The 23,942-nt window shown below is 46.0% G+C and overlaps 1 long non-coding RNA gene across 3 annotated transcripts; it reads right to left on the reverse strand.

The window, feature by feature from the left end:
- Nucleotides 1–3,107: 3,107 nt before the first annotated feature.
- Nucleotides 3,108–8,017, reverse strand: LOC149859003 (uncharacterized). Of its 3 annotated transcripts, XR_016443835.1 has the most exons (4): nucleotides 7,606–8,017; nucleotides 6,438–6,572; nucleotides 4,735–4,833; nucleotides 3,108–3,556 (listed from the first exon to the last, which is right to left on the reverse strand). It is a non-coding gene; the product is annotated as an uncharacterized LOC149859003 (long non-coding RNA). The 3 variants fall into 3 exon arrangements; XR_016443833.1 differs by having other exon boundaries at nucleotides 3,108–4,833; XR_016443834.1 differs by lacking the exon at nucleotides 7,606–8,017 and adding an exon at nucleotides 7,089–7,174 and having other exon boundaries at nucleotides 3,108–4,833.
- Nucleotides 8,018–23,942: the final 15,925 nt, after the last annotated feature.

Here is a 23,942-nt window from a genome sequence, read left to right on the forward strand (position 1 = left end):
GCCACTGGCCAGCAGCTGAGACTGGCTGTGCTAGAGGATAAGGAATGGAACATAAAAGCCAGTGAAACTAGTTAATTTTCTTCCTTTTCTGGAGTTGTGAGAAAGGGAGGAATTTCAGGCTTGGATTGAGAGCAAGGGGATGTCTAAAACAGTGCTTATGGTAACACAAACAGGTGAAGGGTTCTGGGATTTCTAAATAAAATAAACTATTTAACATGCTGTGTTCCTAAGCCTAAGCAATGGTTAAAATATTCTGCAAGCCAGAAAGCAGGAACTATTGTGGGCCTTTCCTAATTATTTTGTAAATGTCTGACGTTAACCCCTAGGAGCAACATTTGCATCTGACACAGGAGCATATACAGCAAAGTTCAAGGGGTGCTTTACAGAAAAACTTTTGGGTTCCTAGAGTAGCATAAATACAAGTACCCATTCAGGTCAAAGGGAGCTGGGAATGCAAATGCAATTCAGAAGCGAATGAACGAGAAAACAGATCAACAGGATATTGGGGTACCTTTCTACAACGCAAATGTTGTCAAAGCTAAATTAGCTCATCCTTGACAGCCTCTTCTTTCAGGAGTTGAAAATAACTTGGGGATTCGAAGTCACGGGTGTGGCAGCTTTCTGTTCTGACCTTATAAAAAAAATCCAGCACAGAATCATCCTTGCTGGAAAGAGCCCATACAGAAGTAGAAATGGGCGCAAACGTGATCTTAGTCTAAGCTGAAGTAATGGTGTTCGGGCTACCTAGAAATATGTCTCTCAAATAGAGTTCTGGTCCATGTTGCATGTTCTGCCGTGAGCAGTCTGTAAAATGGGTATCAGGATACTCTTTCAGGCAATTTGAGATCTCCCAAAGAGTGCTATTGCAATCCCCATATTATTTACAGCATTAGTCATGCCCTGCGTCTTAAGCCTTCAAAATGAGTAAGCCAGGCAGAATGTGGAGGATGAAGTGCTGTGGATGTGTGGATCACATGGGACGGTCGTAAACAACATAAAACACCTGTGGCCTTTCACTTGACTCCATGCCTAGCTGACCTTCGCATCCAACAGCTAATAAGCCCGGCTGAGGGAACTTCTGGACAGATGAAGGGATAGGATCTGTAAGCAAAAGGGATAGGTGCCGTTAGCAAATCAGTCTCTTCGGCCCAAGTGCAGTAGGTTGGCTTAATATAGGGAACAAAAAAGCAGCCCCCTCTGTTCATGCAAAAATCTGTTCTGGACCATCAGACAAGTTCAATTGTCCTGAGCTCTGACCGACTGACTGCTGCGTGTAGGTTCCTGGAACTGGCTGGCAAAATGCAGACAACTTCACAAACCTCACTTCCTAAGCCTGTTGGATTTATTGCTTTTTAGATGAGAGGACTCCATTTACTGCTTTAGGAGGCAGAGGGCTCATTTCTTTCCTGACTTAGCGCACTGTAAATGGGAAATTCCACTGAAATTAAGTGTGTGTTTTAAAGACTAGCAGTCTTTAAAAAAGAAAGTTCTCCCAACAGGCTCTTGAGCGCTATGCCAGGAGAGCTCTCTCTTCTGCAGGGTCCTCATCAGCTTCAATAAAGGGATACATTGAACACATTCAGTAAAATGCACTGATGATGCAGGAGGCGTCCTTTGCATTGAGTGGGAAAGATGAGATGTTAATACAAGCTCTAGCCGTGCAGGGAGCCATCACCATGAGTGCCTTGTAACGTTGAATGACCAAATCTGAAGGGTGAAAAACCCAACAGCCCTCAGGTCATCTTAGATCTGGAAATTCTGCAGGTTATTTGCAATACAACACAAACCATACTGCAAGGAAGTCTGCAGTGTCTGATACGTGAAGCAGCAGGCCCATAACCGCCATGAATGGGATCCTATTCGGATTTCCATACTCTGTTAAGATGTATGAAATTTTCCACTCATTGCACAGATGTCTTCTGATTCTATCAGCAAGTTTCAGGCCCAAATGACCTGTAAATCATCTGACATCCTGTATATCAGAGACCGTTGTGTTTCACCCAATTGCCCCTATAGCAAACTCCTATATCCATTTGAAGAGATGAAGAATCTACCGTTCCCCTTGGTAGCTTGTTCTAATGGTTAATTGTTCTCAACGTTAAAAACGTGTACCACATTCTTCATTTCAATGCATCTGTCTTGAGAGCCCAGCTATTTATTCCGCATAAACTGGTAGAAGTACCACCCTGCTCCTACTGGGTACTCCCATGTTAATACAGCTCAGGACCTTTGACAAAGCACAGTGTCAAGAGCTCACAGTGAGCTGCTGATCCAGTATACTTCCCTAACTTCTTTTTACAGCCACTTCTTTCCAGGACAACAGCCCTTCGTTCTGCGAGCAAGGACAGTGTTTGGTTGTATTAAAACCATTTTTTGTTTGATTAGGCCCAGTTTACCAAGTGATCCGGATTACTCCAAAAGACTGCCTTCTCCACTTCATGCATCGCTGTACCAATCTTTGTCACTCAAAACCTTTATCGGCAGTGATTTTACATTAACTTTCAAGTCACTGATGAAAATGTTGAAAACGCCCTCCTCCAATGCAATTCCTCATCAGCCACAACTCTGAGGTTGTTTAAACAATCCTTAGTCCATTTCACACGTACTTTGATATTGATAATCAAAGAAAAACTGAGAATGCGAATAACAAACGCAGCAAGGTTAAGGTGAGCATCTGATTTCAGGGTACAACAGTCAGACCCAGAGGGGAACTGAAGTACTTTCTCGTTTATTTAGTGGTCTTCCTGATGTGGGACAGAGATATCAGAGCTCCCCCTAAAGATCACTGCATGAAAATGTCAAATTAAACAGAGCATTAGAGATAGGTGATGCTATTCATCAAATTACTCAATGCATTAGGCTTTAACTATAGAGAATATTTATTCCCAGGCTATACTCACGAGCCAAAAGTACAGCTATAAATCCTTGGAGTACGCTCTCAGGAATGGTGGCTAACAATATTTTGTGTTGGGGAGTGGTACAAAGAATAGTTAAAATGGTCTAATGCAGAGGTTCTCAAACCGAACCGTGGTCTGCGGACCACCACTGGTCCGTGAGCTCCGTTCAGGTGGTCCGCAGAAAAGTGACCTAAGGCTAAAGCTGACAAACATTATACCCAACTTCCCAGAACTTTGCTCAAAAAACCAGGCACATCTGTTGTATTAGAAAGGTAAGACTACTGATATTTAAATACAAGCGGCGTGCTTTGATTTGTAGAACAAAACATTTATTAAGTGGTCCGTCGAGACCCTCAGCCATTTTCAAGTGGTCTGCGACAAAAAAAAAAGTTGGAGAACCACTTCTCTAATGGAATACAAGCACCTTATGAATTATATAATGAATTCGGGAGAGGGAAAATTGAGCTGACTATAAGGGAGCTCTTCTGGGCCTTGGCAAAATCTCCCCAAAAAGGTGACCCATGATTTGGGACTTCCAGAGCTGGAGTGGACAAGACTTGTGTTGCAAGAGAGACTGCCCGTGCGTTGGCCACGAGGCTGGAACAGAACTGCTGGATCTTGTGATCTGCACATTGCAACTTATTCCTTTCACTTGTCTTCTACAGAGCAGTAATCCATGTCGTATATCATGTAGGATGGGGGTTATGTTTGATTTTTTGGGCACATGAAATAGAAACAAAACAATTAAAGTCAAAAAAGACTTTTCAAGCTTAATATTTTTTAGCAAGCACATCAGTATACCCGTTTAACATGGAAAAGTCTCTGACACTTGCACGGGATGCTTGGAATCAAATTAGATTGTGAGATATTTAAGGCAGAAGCTCTCTTGCTTACTCTTCATTGGGAGCTAGGAGTTCTCAATATCTCTGGGGAAAAAAAACCTGGAAACTTTTATGTAATGCAGCGTAGGTACTCAAGTTTGAAATTTTTGGCTTAACCATATGGTACATGCCGGCACAGGTTTTGATGCCCAGGAATGAAATAGGTGAACTCATGTTCACAGAGGGGCTTTTGATTAAAAAAACAAAACAGTCCAGATGTTTTAACAACTCCAGAAAACAATATCTGCTCAGATTTATACAGTTTAGGTTTCCGCTTTTGTTTGAAAGATTGAATAACTGCTACTCATTCTGTAACAACGGTACTTCCAGATGATAGCACGAGTACTAACCTGGGTTAAAAGCCATTAGACAAAGGTTTTCAAAAGTGAGTAATGATTTTGGCTTGCCTGATTTGGGATTTTACAGGGCCCTTCCCCCACCCAGTGGCCATCAAATCAATCCTTATTTTGAAAGGCTCAGTTTGAACTGTTAGAGCATTCACCCTGCTTTATTAATGTGTGTGTACCTGTCAAGTGGAATGACTAGTTTGAACTAGCTGCCCTCATTTAAAGCCATTTCCTAGATGAGAGAAATCACATGCATACTATCTCGGCAAATGCTCTTCATTAGCATTCTGCAGAAAATAACTCCTCCATATGGCCTCTCACAAAGATTGACACAGCTCTAATTGGACTGGTAGGTGTTGAGGCTTTGGAAGAAGCCATGGTCTTTCCATATGGCTTGCCCAAATAACACAAAAGCTTTGATCGTTTTAGAAAACACACCCTAGTCATCCTCTCAACATGGAAAATTCTCTTCTGCTTCCTCTGGATTACGTTAGGCTGAGACTTGAGGCCCAGAAGGAAAAGAGCACAGCTGCCCCAATAGTCTCTCTACGTTCTTTTGTGACTTAACACTGCCTCAGTACATTGCACAAGAGTAATCAGTATTAATACCTGTTTTAATGGCTGTATAAAGATGTTTGATTCAGATCTGATGACTATGCACCCAGCACTGTCCCATTATGCAACATTTTCCAGCAGACAAGGAAAAACCTGTCAACCGAAACGGACAAATATTCTGAACTAAAAAAATGATGTCAGATGGATAGTCTTCCGTAGCTGTCAGGTTCAGCCGCAGAAGAGGCGTTTAGATCAGCAAATTAGGTTTCTGGATTCTTGCATTTTACTCCTGGCTTTCCAGCTGATCCACCATTACCCTGGAAAGATTACTTCACCTGTTTCTTCCTTGCCTAACACGTCTGGAAGACAATGGTAATAAGTTTGATCTATGTCACCTGGGGGGTATAGGAAATGGTTTTTCTGGAGGTGCTTGGAGTTCCTTGAAAGAAAGCCATTAAAGAACCATAAAGGTCCAGGATGATCAAATGAGCTTTCTATTTCTACACTGCCTCACTAAAGGAAATGATGGCTGTATGTCAGTCTGATAATGAGAATGTACCGTATTTGCTCTCACTCTTCCTACAACCTGGGCACCTATTATCTGTAGTCTGTCGCACTAAGTGACACTGCCTACTTGGCTAGACAAAGGTTTCAGCTTGGTCCCGTCTCATGTAATGAGAATGGTGAAGAGAGATTCAGGACTTTACAGTTTGATTGTTGTCCTGTGTCTCAGTGTCCCAGAGCGGCCTCAACGGATACTAACTAAAGAGTACAGAAAACTTGCAGAGTAGATCAAAGCAAATTCTTATCAGCTGGGAGACAAGAAGGCATTCACTTGTAAATAAATCATATCATCAAGCTAAAAAACAAACAAAAAAAGAAGTGACAGACAGGAGTGGGAAATGCAAGAATCATGACCAGTGCCCACCAGAGCTCCTTACATTTAAAATGTTCATTACTTCATTTTTTCCTCTTGCATAGAAGGCAGATCAAACACCACTTCCAAGACTGATGCCAGTAACCCCAGCTAAGCCAGTCTATGTAGCGTAAACCATATTTCTCTGCTTCTCTCTGCTGATCTGATGCTTGGAGAGCTAGGTTTAAACCTAAGAGAAAGCTAAACAGACTCTTACCTTTAGGCACTGGAACAGTCCCAATCTGCACTATTACATGCATCAGGCTGAGATTCTAGAGTCAAGAGGTCACTGAGCTGGTGTCACTGTTTTGGGAGGCTCCACTGATGCTCCTGAGCCCAAAACTGAAAAGCTAGAAACGATGCTTGAGTTGGCTTCTTTGCCATGGTACCTGGACAGCTGCACTCCCGGCGGTCCCCAAATGCAGCAACTCTCCCGTGCCTCCAGTCCGATTCTCCCACCTGCCTGCCCATACACTCAAGCCACCCAGTAGTTTTCCTTGTTCGGATTATGAAACTTGCTTTCACTCAACTCGAGCAGCCCTGACAAGAAGCTGCAGCCCAGGAGGTGACAAAGCTTATGCTGGTTCTTCCTGTGGCTACAGTTACCAAGGAAATTGTTTTTATAATCCCTGAATCAGTGTATGAGATAATATATGTCTTGTGTCACTTTTCACAATCAAGTATCCCAATGGGGCCCATAAGACACAATGCTATTGGACGCTGAAACCTTTAAATAACTTCACGATACTGACAGTCAACTACCTGTACCGTGAAAAACAACTAACCATCAGAGACCAAAAGCTGCAGGTTCACACACTATTTGAAGTGAGACCACAAATACCTGCTTCTCTGTGCATTTTCCAGGTCTCTCTATGATGGTGCCCAGCTTTGATCAGATCTGCTGCTTACGGCTGTCACCCTACCGTTCAACTTTTCCGTTTCAAATCCTCTGGAGTCGGAGAAAGAGCCATCGGTTCTAGAAAAATCACAATGTACCTACTTAAATGTCAGTAGTTCAGGGGGCAGTCAAGGCTCTTTGGAGCACGGTATTTGTGTTTAAGGACTATAGACTTCGCAGCTTATTCCAGTCACGTAGGTTTTTTTGGGGGGTTTTTTTTGTTTTTTTTTACAGAAGCTATAAAATCCAGGAAATGTGGATTTATGGCCTATAAAAGGCTTAGTTAGAGCTCTGACCTACTAGGTTATGTAACTTTACTTCTTATTGGCCTTGGATGAAATTCCTATTCAAGCAACCCCATTAAGCTTATTTTGTAGCATTCACTTTATATAGGCAGTGTTAAAAATTCAACAATGTTAATCATTGGGATTATTTCAAAGGGGTTTTTTTTTTTTTTTGGAGGGGAGAAGTTGTAGACTTGTTTTCTTAGGTGCAGTGATTACTGGAGAAACTCAGTTTTCTCTTCTTAAAAAAGGAGGTTGGATCTACTGGGGAGAAAAATCTTTCTGTGTTCTGCCGACCGTAAACACGTACCGTTTGAAGTCAGAGATGGAGCAAACTAGTTTCCTCCCCGAGACCCCAAGTCTGTGTCCACGAGAACAGAAAAACCAGCCCACCCAGGAACACGTAAAGCGACTACTCTAGGGGTACAGTCTATTAGCTCAGAATTCAAGGGCTGGAACCCAAGTATGGGGGGAAATATGAAGAAAAAGGGTATTTTATAGAAGAGCAACCACAAGCGAGAGCACTCAGTGCTAACCAAGCAGGTGGAGAGAGAACTGCTCCAGTCAGTGTTAGTGATAGGACTTGGCTCCCCATAGGAATGACTACAAGTCTGGCTGCAAGATCTCTCCCCGTCCCGAACGGACTCTGCTGATTGACAGACCTGGAATACTTGGGTCTGTCCTTTGGAGCGCTCTGTTTATGCAACAGAAAAAAAAATAATAATTCTTGATCTCACTGAGTGCACGAGGTGCAGTGGCTGGCATGTACCACCAATCTCACATGGCTCTAGGGCTCACCTCTCAACGGTATTAAGATTAAACGTTACCTCATCCCTTCAAGGCCTTGCACAACTTTGCCAGCGTCTAAGTTCAAGTATCTTGATTCTTACTGTCCGGCTTCCATTTTTGACGCCAGCTGTTTCTCCTCAATTCATTTTGCGCCTCCCTGCAGTGCAGCTCACCCTGAACCTGCCTGCTGCAGGGGTCCAGACACAAATCTCATCCTGCCTACAAACCTGCCTTGTTTGAGAGATTTTTTCCTACAGACATTTTTCCTCTGCAAGTTGTTTGAATTATTCATGTCCACTATTTCCTTATGCTTCAGTTGCTCATTTCACCCTTCCAGCTTTTGTTTTGAGGCTTGTATTTAGGATGTCTGCTTCTTCCATCAATCATCCAGCCCCCATAGCCTTCCCTCTTTCAAGATCTCCCAGAGCGTTCTCGCTCTGAAATGCCCTCCCTCGGTTCTCCTGCCCAAAAGATTGCAGCTCTTAAGTAACAGCACATAAAAAACTGGGTAATGCAGCACGCAAGTGATTGGCACAGTACAGCTAAGCAGGGAACAGAAGGTTTAAAGTCAGCAACAGATAGAGAAATGGAATAGAAAATCCTTCATCTAAGTGCTAAGTGCAAGTTACTGCCTATTTGTTTCTTCTGCTTTCAGATCTAAATACCCTGTTTCAGATGCTTATAGCTCAGCACTTCAGGAAAACGAGAGATGTCCAACTGAACGCAGGTCTTTCACCGTGATTAGGACAAGGTGGGGAGGGGGCGGAGGGGGGTGTAAGACCAAGGCCTGAATCTATTCCTGCTTTTGCTACTAACTCGCTACAAAACCCTGGGCAAGTAACTAATCTGCTTGTGCCTCTTTCCCCCACCTCCCATTCTGTAAATTATTCTAAGCCACTTACTGTGAAACGCGCGGAGATCCTGCAAGAGGTACAATACAACTGCCGGACTAACTCACACTTGCACAGAGATCCACAGGCATGAAAACAGCACCCATTAAGGGAGATGACACTACTGACTCCAGTGACTGTAGGTGCGAGGTCCATCATACAACTCAGCCCCGTAGTTGGAGCCCAGCTGGGTTTTTTTGGCTGGATGCACGAAGACCACAATTTTTCTGCAGACACGCACTGACTGTGTCACCACGAGCAGGTACACTAGAGCCCCGGGTCTAATACAAACACATATCCGAACAGACCATGCACGCCTTGCATCCTAGCCAAAACAGGTCATACTTTGAATGATCACAAACTGCTTTTGAATGAGCTGCAGACCAAGATTTACATAAATCGCATGGCAGATGGCTTCAAACCAATACATCTGAGAATGTCGCCATCTTTTCACAGATGATTCACGGCTGGAAAGACAGGCAATATTCACTGAATAGATGATTTGTTAACCCTGTTTTCTTTAGATTCGTAAGAACTTTAAAAAGGTGTCTAACTCGGGTGCAAGTCATACTCCAGACAATTACTGAAACAAAACATACAATATGAACAGACAGAGGAAAAAGGAAGAAACCACAGCCTAATAAAAAAGATACACCTCCAATCTAAGCACTGGGCTTCTCCCACAGAAAGACAAGTCGCTTCTCAGCCTCTTGTCGGCTCAGATTAAGCGTGCCCTGAAGTTCACTAAACTTAGCCTTAGCATAGGCAGAAAGCATGAAATAGCAGAAGAGCCAAAAGGCTAAAGAACAAGGCCTTAAAAAAAAAAAAGCAGCCAAACTGTGGCTTGGCTCATTTATGCTCCGTGTGCTCAGTAATCATTCTGACCAGCCTTTAAAGCCTGATTTTTCTCAGCCTGGTTGTAGCCTTATAATTTATGACATAAATACCAGCCTAAAGCAACACTGTGCAACCAGTAAGAGCTCCAATCCTGCATCCGACTGCTTTGGGCACAAAGAGAGCTGGAAAGTCTGTTTTAATCTGGTAGTGGCTTGGAAGTGAATTGCTATTTCATTGGCAATATAAGCTGAGCCAGTGCTATTGAAGTTCCTTTAAGGGCTGGAGATACTTCTTTAGGAGGCACTCTGATTTAATTCTCCCTCTCCTTTATCTCATCTGAGATTACACCTTACAGCACTTTTTAAAAAAAGGCACAAAACTGGAACACTTCCTACATGAAAGTGTCACTGTTAGGCTAAAATATGATTCCCAGCTCAGGTGGAGGCTTGTTAAAATCTATTCTTTCCTCCATAAATTCCCTCCACACTTCCTATTTTAGTGTTTGAAAACACTAAATTTAAACACTAAACTGAGCTGGACAACTAAAAGCAAGGGCAACATTTGCTGCCCTGATCTCCTTAGGGGAAGCCCTGCAAAGGCAGCCCAGAGAAGACTCCGCAGAAGCAGCTGGTAGTGGACCCTATGCAGAGCCTTTCAGAGCAAGGCTGGGGAGACTGGCAGCAGGACAGAGCCCCTGGGGCAAACACCTAATGTGAATATGCTGCACTTGCTCAAAATGCCATTTGCAACAGTGGGATCTGGCCCAGTAAGATGCCAGGCTAATGGATTTGTGCAGAGTTGTGCAAAGACACCCAAGTAAAGCCAAGGCCATTGCGTGGTTGAGAGGGCAGGCTGTGAACATGCAACCAGACCGGTGAGGGGGAAGCCTATGTCCACAAAGCCTGCCCGCTGTTTGCTTTGCTGACACTGCGGGCTGGTGGCTTGTTCAGCTGGTCAGGCTGCAGGGTGTATTTTAAATGAATAACATGCCAGATTTTGCAAACAGGACAGGGCAGAGGTGGGGAGAGAAGGTGGCAGGAGGAGGAAGGGAAAGGCCAATCCTGCTTTTCACCCTGCAATGTCATAGCAATTTGTGCAGATTGGTGCCAGTCTGGGACTAGGGATCCCATTATGCAAAACACATGAGGGAGGCCCAGGGAGAAAAAAACAAGGTAAAATTCACTGCTTGAAATCAGCCAGAATTTAAAGTGGGGCTTTCCTCATCTAGACCAGAGGGCTGTAGTGACATGGCTACACTAATTCCCAGACTTCCCTTGAAAGGCAAATTCCCGCTACAGGTAAGTGATCTGTCGAGCTGGGGAAGTGATGAAAACTACTTGGAAGGGCATTGGTTTCTGTCAACTAGCTTAGCCTTTTTGCTCAGGTTTCCTCCCCTCCCCCTTCCTTAACGAGAGCCCAGTTATAGCCCAAATGGCATTCCATGGTTTTCACTATACGAAGCTCAGTAGTTGGAGCAAGGAAATGGGCGGCTGGATTTCTCAGCGACAGCACTGATGGGCCGTGCCCCATGGTGTAGGCACGTCACAGCCGGTGCCGCAGGAATAGAGGCTGCAAAGAGTCAGCTCCAGGATCTGCACTGCCAGCCATTTGAACACAAACTGGCAGGGAGAGCGAAGGAAATGGCTGACTCTCCACTCACCACTCGCTGCAGTGATTAAACCGTGACTTTAACCCAAAGTCGACATTTTTGACTTTATTACAGATCAAGGTTGCTATGGTGAACTGACCTTTTAAGCACCCTGAAAAGTTCAGCAATTTGGCTGAGAAGCAACTCCTCGACGCTGCTTGCAAAAGCCAGTCATCTGACTTGCTATTTCGAGCTGGCAGCAGGGCAATTTCGCAGCACACGTTCAACTCGGAAGGCAGCAAAACCCTGCCGCCCTCCCCCACTCCTGACCACTGAGCCGTTCCCCCGCGCGCTTGTGTTTTATAGCCATGTTCTTGTTTGTGCAAGTGCCGGGCGCACGCTGGTTGTTGCGACACCGACCGTGGAGGCCATGAACTCCGTCGGATTTGAACGTGTCAGTGACAGAAAACAAGGTGCTGTAATTGGTGGTGTGCAGTGAGGATAGAAACCCCAAACTGAATCCAAATAGTCCCTAATCGCCTTCATCTCCTCCTGAGCTGCACTTGTGTCAGGGCACACAACTCCCCACCCCAATATAACCCTTACTGTTGCCTTTAAAGCAGAACACGGACATGATGTATCCAAAATCATGAGCCTCTTACTGCCCCTCGTACACCCACTCATGTAATATTGTTGGCCACCAGCAGTCACTTGGCTTTGTTCAAGCTAATCCAAGATGGGGTCCCCACAACCACCCTGAGCTTTGGAGATGGGTTGATGCAAAGTTTTGCGGCGTCTGGGGTTTGGGTCAGACCCATCACCAAGTTATTTATAGAAATGAAGGCTTTTTTTTTTTCTCTGGATTGGATTCGAGTGGCCAGGGAATTTTCAACCAAAGATGTTTTTCATCAGAAAATGCCGAGTTAAAAAGAACAATATGTCCGCAGAAGCATGCTGGTTTTGATAACATTTTAAATGAAAGGGTTTCTTTAGTCCTAGATGACCTTGCCCCACTCAAGAATAACGAGTGATCCAAGGAGTAAGGTAAATGGCTGGGATGTAGACACCTGAGGACAAGTCTCTGTTTTCCTGATTCAGAAAAGGGACTTGAGCCCAAGTCTTCTCTTCCATGTGAGGGCCACCCCCAAGGAACTGCTGGCCACTCCAAGGTGTTTCTATATCATGTTTTGTTTTTTTTTTCACTCTATAAAAGCCTTCCAAATACCATATTTCTCACATACAACACTCACCTTTTCCCCAAAAACCAGATAATGGAATTTGGAGAGTGCATTATATGTGGGCATTTATGGTAAGGGCAGGGTCTGCTGCTTACTAAGTGACACCAAAATTAAACTCCGCAGCCATCCGCTGGGAGAACAGCAATGAGCAGGCGCGGCTCCCTGGCTGCTGCTACTGTTACCTACTGCAAGGAAATGGGTTCATAGTTTCATAGTTTCTAGGGTTGGAAGGGACCTGAGTAGATCCTTTTGTCTGACCCCCTGCCATGGCAGGAAAGAGTACTGGGGTCAAATGACCCCAGCAAGGTGTTCATCTAACCTCCAATGGGTTTTTTCCCTTCATTCAGCCTTTTAAAAACAAAATGCATGTTACATTCCAGGGCATGTTATATGTGAGAAAATACAGCATCTAGTTTTCATCTTCCTGTACAACAAAAGTAAGTCGTAAATCCTCTTTTTTCCCCACCCACAAACAAGAATTCTCGTTTCCCAGCAAAACCTAGTCAAAAAACCTGTAAGCAGAGTTACCCTGGATGTACGCTATGGCCATGTCCACATGAGCATGGATGTTTGTTTCCCCGGGGACAAGCAGCAGTGGCACACCTTGTGCTGCGGCTACTTGTCCCCAGGGAATGCCTCTGGAGAGCAGCAGGTTACCCCAGGTGGGGTAGGGGAAGCTGGGGCCAGTGACTGTGCTGGCCCCAGCAGCCTGACCTGGGGTCCTCAGGGAGCTTCAGCAGCAGTGATCCAGCTGCTCAGAGCCCGGCCTGCAGCTGGAGTGTGGCTCCAGCTGCCCATGCTCCAGGTTTGGAGGTGCACGTTGCCCCATGTGCACTGCCCCACTTTTTCTTACACAAGTTTTTTTGACTCTGGGCTCTCCCAGGTTTAAAAAACCCCACCGCGCTGCTATGTTGCCTGAATATATGGTGTGTGGCCCCATAGACGGGTCTGCAGCGCCACATACCACATGGCCACACTCATCTGGACACGGCCTATGAGGCTTCTTGTCAAAACAGATGGTGAAACTGTTTGAAAAGCCTTTGAATCTGCTTCTGTGGAAAGAACAGACACCCTCCTCACTTTCTGACAGGTCCTGGTATTCTTTCCCATCATCTTGCCCATGATATTATTCCAGCCCTAGCACTGTGTGCACTGAGAGGTGCCCAGAGTAGGAAGATATCATGAGCCCCCACGCGGTGTGGAGACTCGGGCTCTCCTCCTGGCAGCAGCACTCCGACGGGAGAGGTCCGAGGTAGCCGCAGTTCCCAGGCTGCAGTCGCTGATCGTCAACATATCATGCATGCAAGCAATGGGTTGTGACCTGGGGAATTCTCCTCTGCCTTAGGGTCTGACGTTCTATTTTAAGAGGCCCGTCACCTTGGAAAAATGCAGCTGTCACCTTAAAGTTTTCTTGGGCAGTTCGGAAAAAGGACAGTTATACAACCTTGCTCAGCTACTCATATCCCAGCTCCTTCCTCTCCCGTCTTTAGTGAGGCAGCATCATCTAAGTGGCAGACCGCAGAAATGGGAATTGGAGAGCTGGCTTTTTTCCCAGCACTGGCACTGGGGCTTCCTTTCCTTAGAAATTGCTTCACTTCTTTGCATTTCCATTCCTCGCCTGTCAAATGGGAATGATGCTACTTACCAGCTTGCATAAAGACTCTGGAATCTCATATATAAAGAAGTCCCCATTTTTCCATTCCCTCTGGACTTTTGCATAGATCCTCCTTTTAAAAATATGTGAGAACTTTTTGCTAGTGAGCACCCACTCAAAGCAGTATTTGAAAGCTGAGTCAACCCTACTCTAATGATTTTGTGTATGACGTTCAATTCACCTCTCCTGAGACTCAGGGCTTTTCATTATCTATTGGGCAATTTTGACAAGAATTCAATTTTCCCCTGCCCACACACACATCCTGCTGTTCTCTCTTCAAAAACACCACTTATCTGCCAAGAAAAGCCCTCTACATCTAGTCCCCTTCAGTCAGCCTGTAACAATGGTGCCCCAGGTTGTTCCTGAGGGATTTACTCCTGGGCAACTTTACATTTGAATCTTCTCTCCCCGACTCTGCAAGGCCATACCTAAATATGCTAATAACAAAAGTGCTGCCTCCCTGGAAAGGCTCTGCCTCAGACCTGCATTCAGCATCTCCCTCTGGGTTTCTATGTAACAGATTTTTCTCCAACCCTCCCTCCTTCCTCCCTCCCCAGGGAACTCGTCGCAGCCAAAAACACTACTCAAAATTGTAGAGAGGGACAGTAAATGCTTTTTTAAATAAAGTTCAGGGAAACTGCAGATTAATTCCACTGGCTGCTTGGAGTTTCCAGTCCAGCTCCCACAGCATACCACATAGGCAGAGAAGGACCCGAAAGAGGTGGAGCTGCGCAAAGTGGCAGTATCTTGCAAAGAGATTGGCACTGCCAGCAGGCCAGCTCCCTGAACCCAGACATCAAAGTGTCTAAGTGCTTTGAAAACCTTATCACCCCTTCAAAGCCAAATGTATCTTCTCCTACCAAAAGTTGCTAGAGGGAAGCAAGTGCTAATACACCCCTTGTTTTGCAAATTCTTCTTTGTCATTGCTGGCCTGTTGCAACCTAAACAGTAGACAGACTGCATGACTGGAGGTGGTGGAAGAAGGCCTGACAAGCAGCAACGTTTTGCAGCAGGGAAAGACCAGATGGAGCTAAGAAGCTGACTCAATTCCAGGACAGTCTAAGCTTGATGTCATTGCTCAACCTAGAAATTAAGGCAGTTTTCAAAAAGCAATGGTAAGACACATTTAATTAAGGGCTGCTTATAATGTAAAAATATCAGGATTGGAATAGCATCTATGGGTGTGGACAGATGAACACACCCTCTGGTGTCATTCACCTCAGGTTTGTATTGCAGGGCCTCAACACTGGCAGGAGCATAGATGACACATCAGGGGTACATGGGGGGCATGTACCCCTCCCCGATTTCTGCACAGCAGGGATGGAGGCAGTAGCAGCAGCACGGAGTGCCTTCCCACTGTCAACACTTACATGTCATCACTAGGCAGGAGAATAGATAGCAGCACAATTGTAGCTAAGCAAATTGCCATAGGGGGTGGAAGTAGACAGATGAAACCTAAACCGCTGTTACTTAGATCAGGAAGGTTTTACTCTCAATTCCTTCAAGCCTCAGTCTCTGCAGGATTAAGCAAAGCTACCCTGGTTTAAGGGTTTGTGTCATCTTTCCACTAGTACTTTTACGCTTTGGTAATGCTGATTAGATTGGTGTAAATGTTTCGTCACCTGCTTCTTATGAGTGGCAGTCTGGCTCGACTCTGACTCTGCCCCTTGGTAGCAGATACTTCTCACTCTCGCTTTCATGAGGCCATGTATGTCTTAGACAATTAAAACATCCTTGGAGTTTAAATAGGGATGCAGAGGCAATAAGCAGTGTGCTGAGGGCGACGGGCAGCCAGGAAACAACTTCAGCTGAGTGTTGCAACCCCACAACATGAATATATTTTTTTTTTTTAACAAACTTTTGTTAAAACTATAGATGAGTTCTGCTACCTTCCAGGTGCACAATTTTTTTTTCCCTCCCCAGGAACGAGCCTGCTTTTTACTTGGGTGGGAGACCGTGTTGGGATACTGTGAGCTGTACGTCGGACAGTCAGCTGCCACGGTGGCAGTAAAAACCTGCTCAACACTGTAAGGATGATTTTATTAATTCAAAACAACCAAATCTGAAGTGCGGTGGCAGGAACTTTGTCCACCGAATGCTCCTCCTCTTTTCTGAGACAAAGTAAGGCAGAAAACTGGTACCTTTTCACTTAGTGGGAGCTTTGCTGTTACCTCAGCAGCACAGCATCTGATTTGGGGTAGCTGGTCCATTGGATTTCCCCCTGGAGCATGAATGCAGATGGAAACCAGGAGCAAGGCTCTTGTTGAGGATCCATCACAAGACAGGTGCTGTGTGCCAAAGGATTCTAGAAATGTACTGACCACAAGCAAGGGCTGTAAGAGTAGCTTACCTAATCCAACATCAGTCGCCAGGCTTTATTCTCTCCTCTGCTCCATTATTTGGCAACGTGGTGACTTTGGTGCTTTGACATCCTGCTAAACCTAAAAGTCCTCCCAATCTGGAATAGCAGAATCCAAGGCAATTGAATCTGTCTTCTGGGCTGCAGCCACTGGTGGGAGGGGAATACGTTCTCTCTCCCTTCGCTAGAGGACTCTGGGTGCATCTACATGTGCATTAATGCATTTTTCCTAATGTGCATTAAATGTAGTACCTCCAATGTGAGGAGTGCTCTCCAGGTATATTCCTCCACTCTTTGCTAGGTAACAGCTCCGTTTTCATCTGACCTAGAGCAAGTAAAGAGTTTGTGTCGTATCGCTCTGTTGCTACGTCGTCTGTCCAGCTGGTCCAACTTGAAAGGGGAAAATTTACTGCCTGGACTCAGGCCTGTTCTTCAAGGGACAGTGCTCAGTGGAAAGAAGCACCACCAAAGCTAAGGACCTCCTGGCTCTCAGGAAAGCCCCCCTCTGCCCCCCAGCTGCACAGAAGCTTCAAAAAGGGCAGTTAACAGAGAAAGCTCAGAAAGCTGCCATAGCTTGAACCTCCTCCAAGAAAGCATGGCACAGAGGAGGCCCTCGCTAAGCAGGTTCAGCTCTATTGCACCTGGCGGCCTCTGCCTCCACTGCATCTTGATACAAGAGCCACTGCCTGCTTCCATGAATCCTCCATGGGCACCTGTGGCTCTGCATCCAGAGCTTTGCCAAACCACCTACTCAACTCCTCTCTGGAGAGCAGCTTGTTATTTCCCGTTGCCTGAGCAGGTGACCCGGATCAGTGAAAACCACCACTGGGGTTTTTTAAACACTTCCATCCATTCCTCAGTGGAGGTCTCCCCCAGCACAGCCAATCGAGGACGGGTTTTTTTTCCCCTCACAAAAGCCAATCTGTAATGGCACATACTTACTCCAAGAAGTGCTCAAGGGTTGCTCCCCCGCCTGCAAAACCGAGTCCGCTGCAGCCTGCTCAGCATTACCAAAACCAAGCTGAGCATCTGTTACCATGAGAAATCATCCCCCAAAACTGGGAACCGAGCTCTGCCTCTGGGACACCAGGGCACTTCAGTCTGGGTGTAACCAGGGCAGCACTTGGCCCTGAACTGCCAGGATTTTTGTCCCTTCAGTGCTTCATTGCACAGGGAGAAAGGGACACAGGTGTTTAATGGGGAGCAGCTACACCCTGCATTGCCTCTCTTCCCCTTTTCCTCCCTTCACTGACTCAGGCTCAGGGAAAGGGGATGTGGCTTCTGCTGCAGATGAAACGACTACAGCTTCTCTACAGATGTGTGCATCTGGCACACGGGTAGCTTTGTCCTTGCCAGCGAGGTGGGGCGGGAGGCACAAACTGTTCCAGAGAGAGCGAGCGAGCGCCCCAGTTAGAGAGTTCCTTACTCCTGCCTCTTTCCCAGCAGCCTCCTGTGCTGAAAGGTGGAAGTGAAAAGCAGATGTGGAATCTGGGAAGTTTTCTAAATTTATCATTTTTTTTTTTTCTTGCAAACCCAGAACTTGTGAGGCGCTCGGCAGAGTAGCAGCCCCAGGCACAGAGCCTTTTTGTCTGCAACAGCACCATGAGCTGAAGAGGGCAGCTGCTGTCAGGCAAAGTAGAGCAAAGATTGCTCTTCTCTTGCCATGGAAAATACCTGCAGCTTCACAAATTCCTGTACCCGAACCTGCAGCTTAATATTGCTGTGGTGGAGGAGGAAAAGGAAAGGAAGATTAGGGCCAGGCTACCATAGCCCTTCAAGAGTGCTGGCTTCCTCAGCCGCATAGCAGCTCTGACTTGCATCAACCCTGCTGCTCTTAAAATGGCAGCTCTTCTTGCAATAGTGATGAAAAGCACCAAAGCCAAGGTGCCCCACGGTGCTCTCAGTGACACTGGAAAAGTAACAGAGCCAAGTGGGAAGCATTTCCCACTGCTTGACTTTTAAACCTGTGGGAGTAGACAGAGCCAATCCCAGGGGCGTGTGGGGCCCGAAGCATATCAGCCTGTGCAGGGAGCAAGGGGTAGTGAGCGGCTGGAGCGTGGAGTGGGACGGGGGTGGCGAGTGGCCGGAGCACGGAGCAGTGGCGCCCTCGGCACATGCCAACGGTGCTGTCCACGGGGCCTCTCAAAGCACGGGGCGGTCACCCCAATTCACACCTCCCCCCCACCAAGGGACAGCTCTGGGAGTAGAATCCAGGAGAAATACTAGATTTAGGACTAGGCAAATTTTCTATCAAAGCTATTTTTTCAAGGGACTCTTCCCCCCTCCCCCCTTATTTTTTGACCAAAGAGAAATTTGTCATGAAAAGTGTTGGTTTCTCCTGTGGGAAACCTCTCACTGGAAAACCAGGAATCTGAAAGAAACTTGTCCTAAATATTTGTCCGTGCATCTCCTATCACAGTGCCCTATTGGAATTGTAGGCTAGTTATCTCTTTTCTCCCTTAGCTTGTTGGCCCAACCAGAAAACATCTTCTACGATGCTCCCTGGGACAAGGTCTCCCATAAGGAACTTCCTTGGAGAGCAGGTGGGCAATGCATCATGGCACACAATGCAACTGGAGAGCTCAGCCTATAATGAAGGAGGCACCAAGGCACTGAAATCTTGGGGCATTTCAGACTAAATTGCTTAAACTCTATTAAACCCCCTCCCACATTTTCTATAGGAAGCCATTCCCTTGCTCTCTCTCCCTCTACCTCCCAGTTGGCTGTTGGGGTGCACTTTTCTCTCGTATAGGAATGTGATTTGCTTCCTGCCAGGGAGGATGGTAGGTCTTTACCTCTGTACAGTGAGTCTTGCTATAGAAAATACACAGGAAATGAAACGAGGGCACACAGGGGAATGAGGGGTGGGGAGTGCATCCCTGTGTTCTCCGTACTCTGACCATTAACGCTGCTGCACTGCGGAGGGGTTGGGGGGATGCATCAAAGGGGTCTGGCATCTATGCAAAGGGACCTCAGGGGAGATCCATGCTATGTGACACCAGCACAGCTGGCTTGTTTGCTGTGGTGGTCACGCTCGGCTGGCTTGTCAGTACAAGGAAGAATGATGTAATGGATCTGGGGCAGACTCACAATGAGGAGGAAATGTGTAGCTAGGTTTGGCAGGTTCAACTAACCATGCCCGTTTTTGAGGAAGCCAATTGTCTGGCCAATTTTCTGTTGTAACCCCACCTTTCCTAGCCGTCGAATCTCCACCCTCCTAATGAGCCACTCCAGACGGACACTGTTTCCCCAGCACTAGAATCCGGGCACCCGGCACTTCAGGCCAGAGCCAATTTAAACTTCTGCTTTGTGCAAACAAATATGAAACGTCCCATACAGCCCATCAGGTGAGGTGTGCAATGATTTACTGCAAAAGTCTAGTCCTCCCACTGTGGCTGCTCACTTTCATCCTTCTCACCTGCAGAACTGGTATAGGAAGGAAGCAGAGAAATGGGGAGGAGGATGCTTTTCCAAGGGGGGAAATTCTCCCTTGCGCCCTAGGCCATTTCAAGAGCTACATGCCAACTTACCCTCCTCCCCCTTTATACTATATATGGGGGGCTCAAGTGGCATCCAAGCTCTTTCACCCTCTCCACATGGGTCAACTGGACTGCGCAGGACAATTAGTCCTACAGACCCAGAAAAAAATAATCAAAACGTATTCCTAGCCAGTGAAGAGAGATGACATGGTGGCATGACCTTCCTCAATATCTTCAGTGGCCCGTCTCTCAGCAGCCAGTGTGACGGACTGAAGCAGCCCAGCCCAAAGATGTACCAGCTCCAAGTCTCTGGTAACGTGCGCTTACTGCTATTGCTATACAAAGCACCAGTCCATTGCATTTGCCAGGCTGCCTGCAGAGGTGATGTGAATGCAGGCAAATAGCCATAATGCCTCTAGCCAACCACACAGGGCTGTACACACAGGGAGAATTATTTTCTGAGCCCTACGAGGAGGGCAAGGCATTTCCTTTTCATATGTTTGCTCACCACGCACCATGCTGACGGAACAACCTTAGCACACAGACGGTTAGACGAACCCTATCACCTGAAACTTTACGGGGGGAAATGGTCAGCAAGGGAAGGGAAATAACACTGCACCAAAAAAAATGTTTTCCTTTTGTCCCTCTGCATGGTCTCTGAAGCTGTAACGGTGCCATCTTGCGGTCAAAATACAAAAACCAGCCCTTCAGCCCAATCCCAAGAGGATTTTATACAGTATAGGCTTTATTATGCAACCCTCTCTGGAAAGCACACGTACCAAAAAAGCCATTGGGATACCTAAATTGGTTCAGATACATGAGACTTGTGAGGAATTACACATGCTAACATGATGCATAAAGTAAAACTGTACCAAACTGAATAGTGGAGAGTGTGAACTTTAGAAGAGAACCGTTCATTACAACAGTGCCAAAAATTATGAGCTACTGTATCAAACTTTAGAGTCGAGACAGAGGGTGTTGTATTAAACAAAGCTTCGGCGAGAACAGTGCACAATACCAACAGGAACAAGTTAGTAAAATAAAGTTACCAGTTGGATAATGAGGTTTCAATACCTGGGGATGTTCTGGATATGCACTTTGAACCAGTGCCCGGTGTAGTTACCCATAATCAGTGTCACCATTCATGAACGGCTCCCTTCCCTCCCTGCCGCATTATAAATACTGTGAAAAGTAGGAAACAGCCTTCCTGTCCGAGCCTTCACTGGCTGGAAATAGTTTGCTTGCTTTCCCTTAGTTAAAAATAATTATGACCACACCTGATTGTAACGAGCCAGGCCAGGCAGCGGAGCGAGCCGGCTGCCTCGTCCGGGTGCATCTTAACCAGCCGTGAATTTCAGGGGAATCCTCCGTCTGGGCCTGACAAACGCTGCGGTCAGTTTTGTAGATACAGGAGCCTGCTGCAGCTTGCTGTGAAAGGAGGCATGTTCCACTAAGACCAGGCCTTACTTACGACAATCAGCCCATCTTAAAACCCACTTCAGTGACATAGGCTCGGAGGGCTCCTTTCATGTCATTACCATCTGTCATTGGAATAGCTGGGTGTTCCCACTGGCTTAAAAATCCCGTCTTCTCTTCCTTAAAAATATTCTAAATAGTTCAACTACCATCGCCCCTGGGAATTTGGTGATTATCCCTCCTTTTCTCAAGGTAGAAACTGGAAAGTCAAGTTACTTACCTAAGGTCACTCATTCTGTATCTGCCAGAGCCACGAGGAGAGCTCAGATGCTCCTGGAGGCAAAGCCCACAATGACTTTTGACAGCGACACACCTATTAAATGCATGCTGTCGTGCTGTGGTTTTCATGGCATGCATCGCAGCCAATTCAGAGGTGGTCTTGCTTGCACCGGAGCGAGCACTGCAGGAAAAAGGAAACCTGCTGTAAGTGTTTCAGAGAAAAGCCCAGAAAGCTGGTAAGAAATGTTTGTAAAACAAGACAGTGGGAAGTGTTCAAACCCCATCGCTCTCAAGCTGACTTGCCCAAAACTCTCCAGGAAAAACTGAAGAAATAATCTACCCTGTAATGAAGTGGTACAAGGTACTTTTTGCAAGTCGCAGGGAAATGGTAAAACATTGAGCTTGGGGTGAGAGGTTCGCTCCCCATGTGCATCCAACAAGGCCTCCAGCTTAAGTGTGCACCCCAGACACTAACCAGCTCACAATTCTGCCCAGGACCCGGGGCCACTTTTGAAAAGCCAGTCGGCCTCACCAGCTTTTCCTCTCCTGCTTTAATACAGGTTCTGCTGAAAGGAGCTTGGGCCCACGTAACACCACTTCAAGGGTCACAGTTTGAAATCCATTCTTTCTTTTTTTTTACTATCCTTCTTACTTCCTCTCTCTCTCTTGCAGGGCAGGACAGGAACAAGCAACCACCAATATATTCCGTGATCTTTCAGAACCTTCCCATGTATTTTGGTAAACCAGGATCTGAATCTTCCTGGCTTCTTTCCTCCTTGTTCCAAATAATTGGCTCAATTAAAAAAAAAAAAGAGACACAGATTTTAAAGGGAAGCTCATCAAGGGGCAGTTCCAAGATGCACCCAAGTTATTATAAAAGGATGGTAGCAAAGACAGAGTATTTAATTCTCACAGCTGTGGGCTCTCGCATACACTTCAGCACAGAATTACTATACTAAAAAAAAAAAAAAAGTGGCTAAGGTACAAGTGCTTTATCCCCCCGATGGCAGCAGCAGGAGGTTTACTTGTCCCTGGACAATGCTGCTTCCATAGCATTTCAAAGTATCTACTGTGAAATGTGCATCTTCAATATGAGAAGGAAGTTGCTATGTCAGCTGCAGGAGGGCTGGTGCCAAACTGTATTGTTCCCCATCTGTAACTTGCAGCAGCAGGAAAATGGGGCTGAATGATACAACTGGTTTTAGGTCTTCCACTCCGCTGCTTGGCCCGTGACATTTGAGAGAGATTCTCAATGTATGAGAAAGGAGTTAACACAGAATGGTTTAAAAAGACATGAAGACTGACTTCACTGCTGCAGCCATTTGCTACGAACTAATTAAGCTACATCTCTCATAACAGATGGGGCTATGCAGAAGCAGATGAGCCAGGAAACACCGGGACCCGACTCTAACCAGGCATTTTGTTCATGCATCAAGACTGAATCTCTTGGCATTGTCCTCTCCCTCCTATAGACCTTACAATTCAGTACAGATCCTTTTCTGCATATGGGCTAACAGCTCGACTTGGCTTGAAAGACTGCAAGTCAGACGCTTTGCCAAGATGGACAAGAGACCTCAGAAAAATACAGTCAGCGCCAGTAATCATTTCAACCGAGTTGCAGTCAGAGATGGAAATCCTCTAGATTCTTTGCATGTGAATCATAGGTTGATATTTGACTGGAAACAGAGCCAGCTATTTTTTTGTTTCTTTTAATTTAAGCTATGAGTAGAAGTGAACAAGGCAGTAAAAAGATCGTTAAAAAAATGGGGAGGAATTGGAGGTAGCGGGGAAAAGAGGGGAGAGGGAGTTGGACCGGGGACACCATAAGCCATAAAGGCAAGACTTGGATATTAATGTCAATGTAAGCTGGTTGTAATCTCTCCACTGAGCAAGTCCAGGGTAAAATCAGAAGCTTCATTGATACACAGCGCAAGCAGGGAAAGAAGCTGCAACTTCAGTGCCACAAAAAAAAGCAGGACTGACAATATTATTCACAGGCTCTTTGAAGAGCTGCAAGAAATGCAAACATGGGGAGAAATGAGTAAGAAATTTATTTGGTAGAAGTTAGATCAAAGTAAAATGGCTGCAACTGGCTCTATTTGAGCTCTGCATCTTGACTGCGCAGTTAACTTGAACCCTGTCCACACAGAGGAAACTTTTGCTCATGGTACTAACCCCCATTGGCTGGCCTCCAAAGGATGTGGTTACAGCTCAAGTGAACAGACTCAAGCTGCTAAACACTCTTTAAGCTCAGTTTATTGCAGCCGGGCTGCTCTCACCTCAGTCGGTCTCACCTGAGAGAAGTGAACGATGTATGCTTGAGTTACTGCGGCAGCAATGCAATAGCCATCCAAAATCTGCAGGCTTCTAGGGCTGTGTTGAGTACAGGAAGATAAAGTCATTGAACCTGGGCTTTACACCCTGCGCTCGTCATAACCCTGTTCTAGATGCAATTCAAGGTACTGACTCTACCCTCCAAACTCTTAAACACAGCTGGCTCAGTGGGGCCACTGGCCTTATGAGATTGGGGGCAGCACCCTAAGGGTACAAGACTGCTCTACTGGCTCCAAGAAAATAAATCAACTGTTCACACAGACACCATCCCCATTCCTCCAGAGATAACCCAGGACATGCA

The sequence above is a fragment of the Crocodylus siamensis genome, chromosome 8, assembly GCF_052110815.1.
Source record: "Crocodylus siamensis isolate JL-2025a chromosome 8, ASM5211081v1, whole genome shotgun sequence".
In the NCBI taxonomy this organism is placed as follows: Eukaryota; Metazoa; Chordata; order Crocodylia; family Crocodylidae; genus Crocodylus; species Crocodylus siamensis.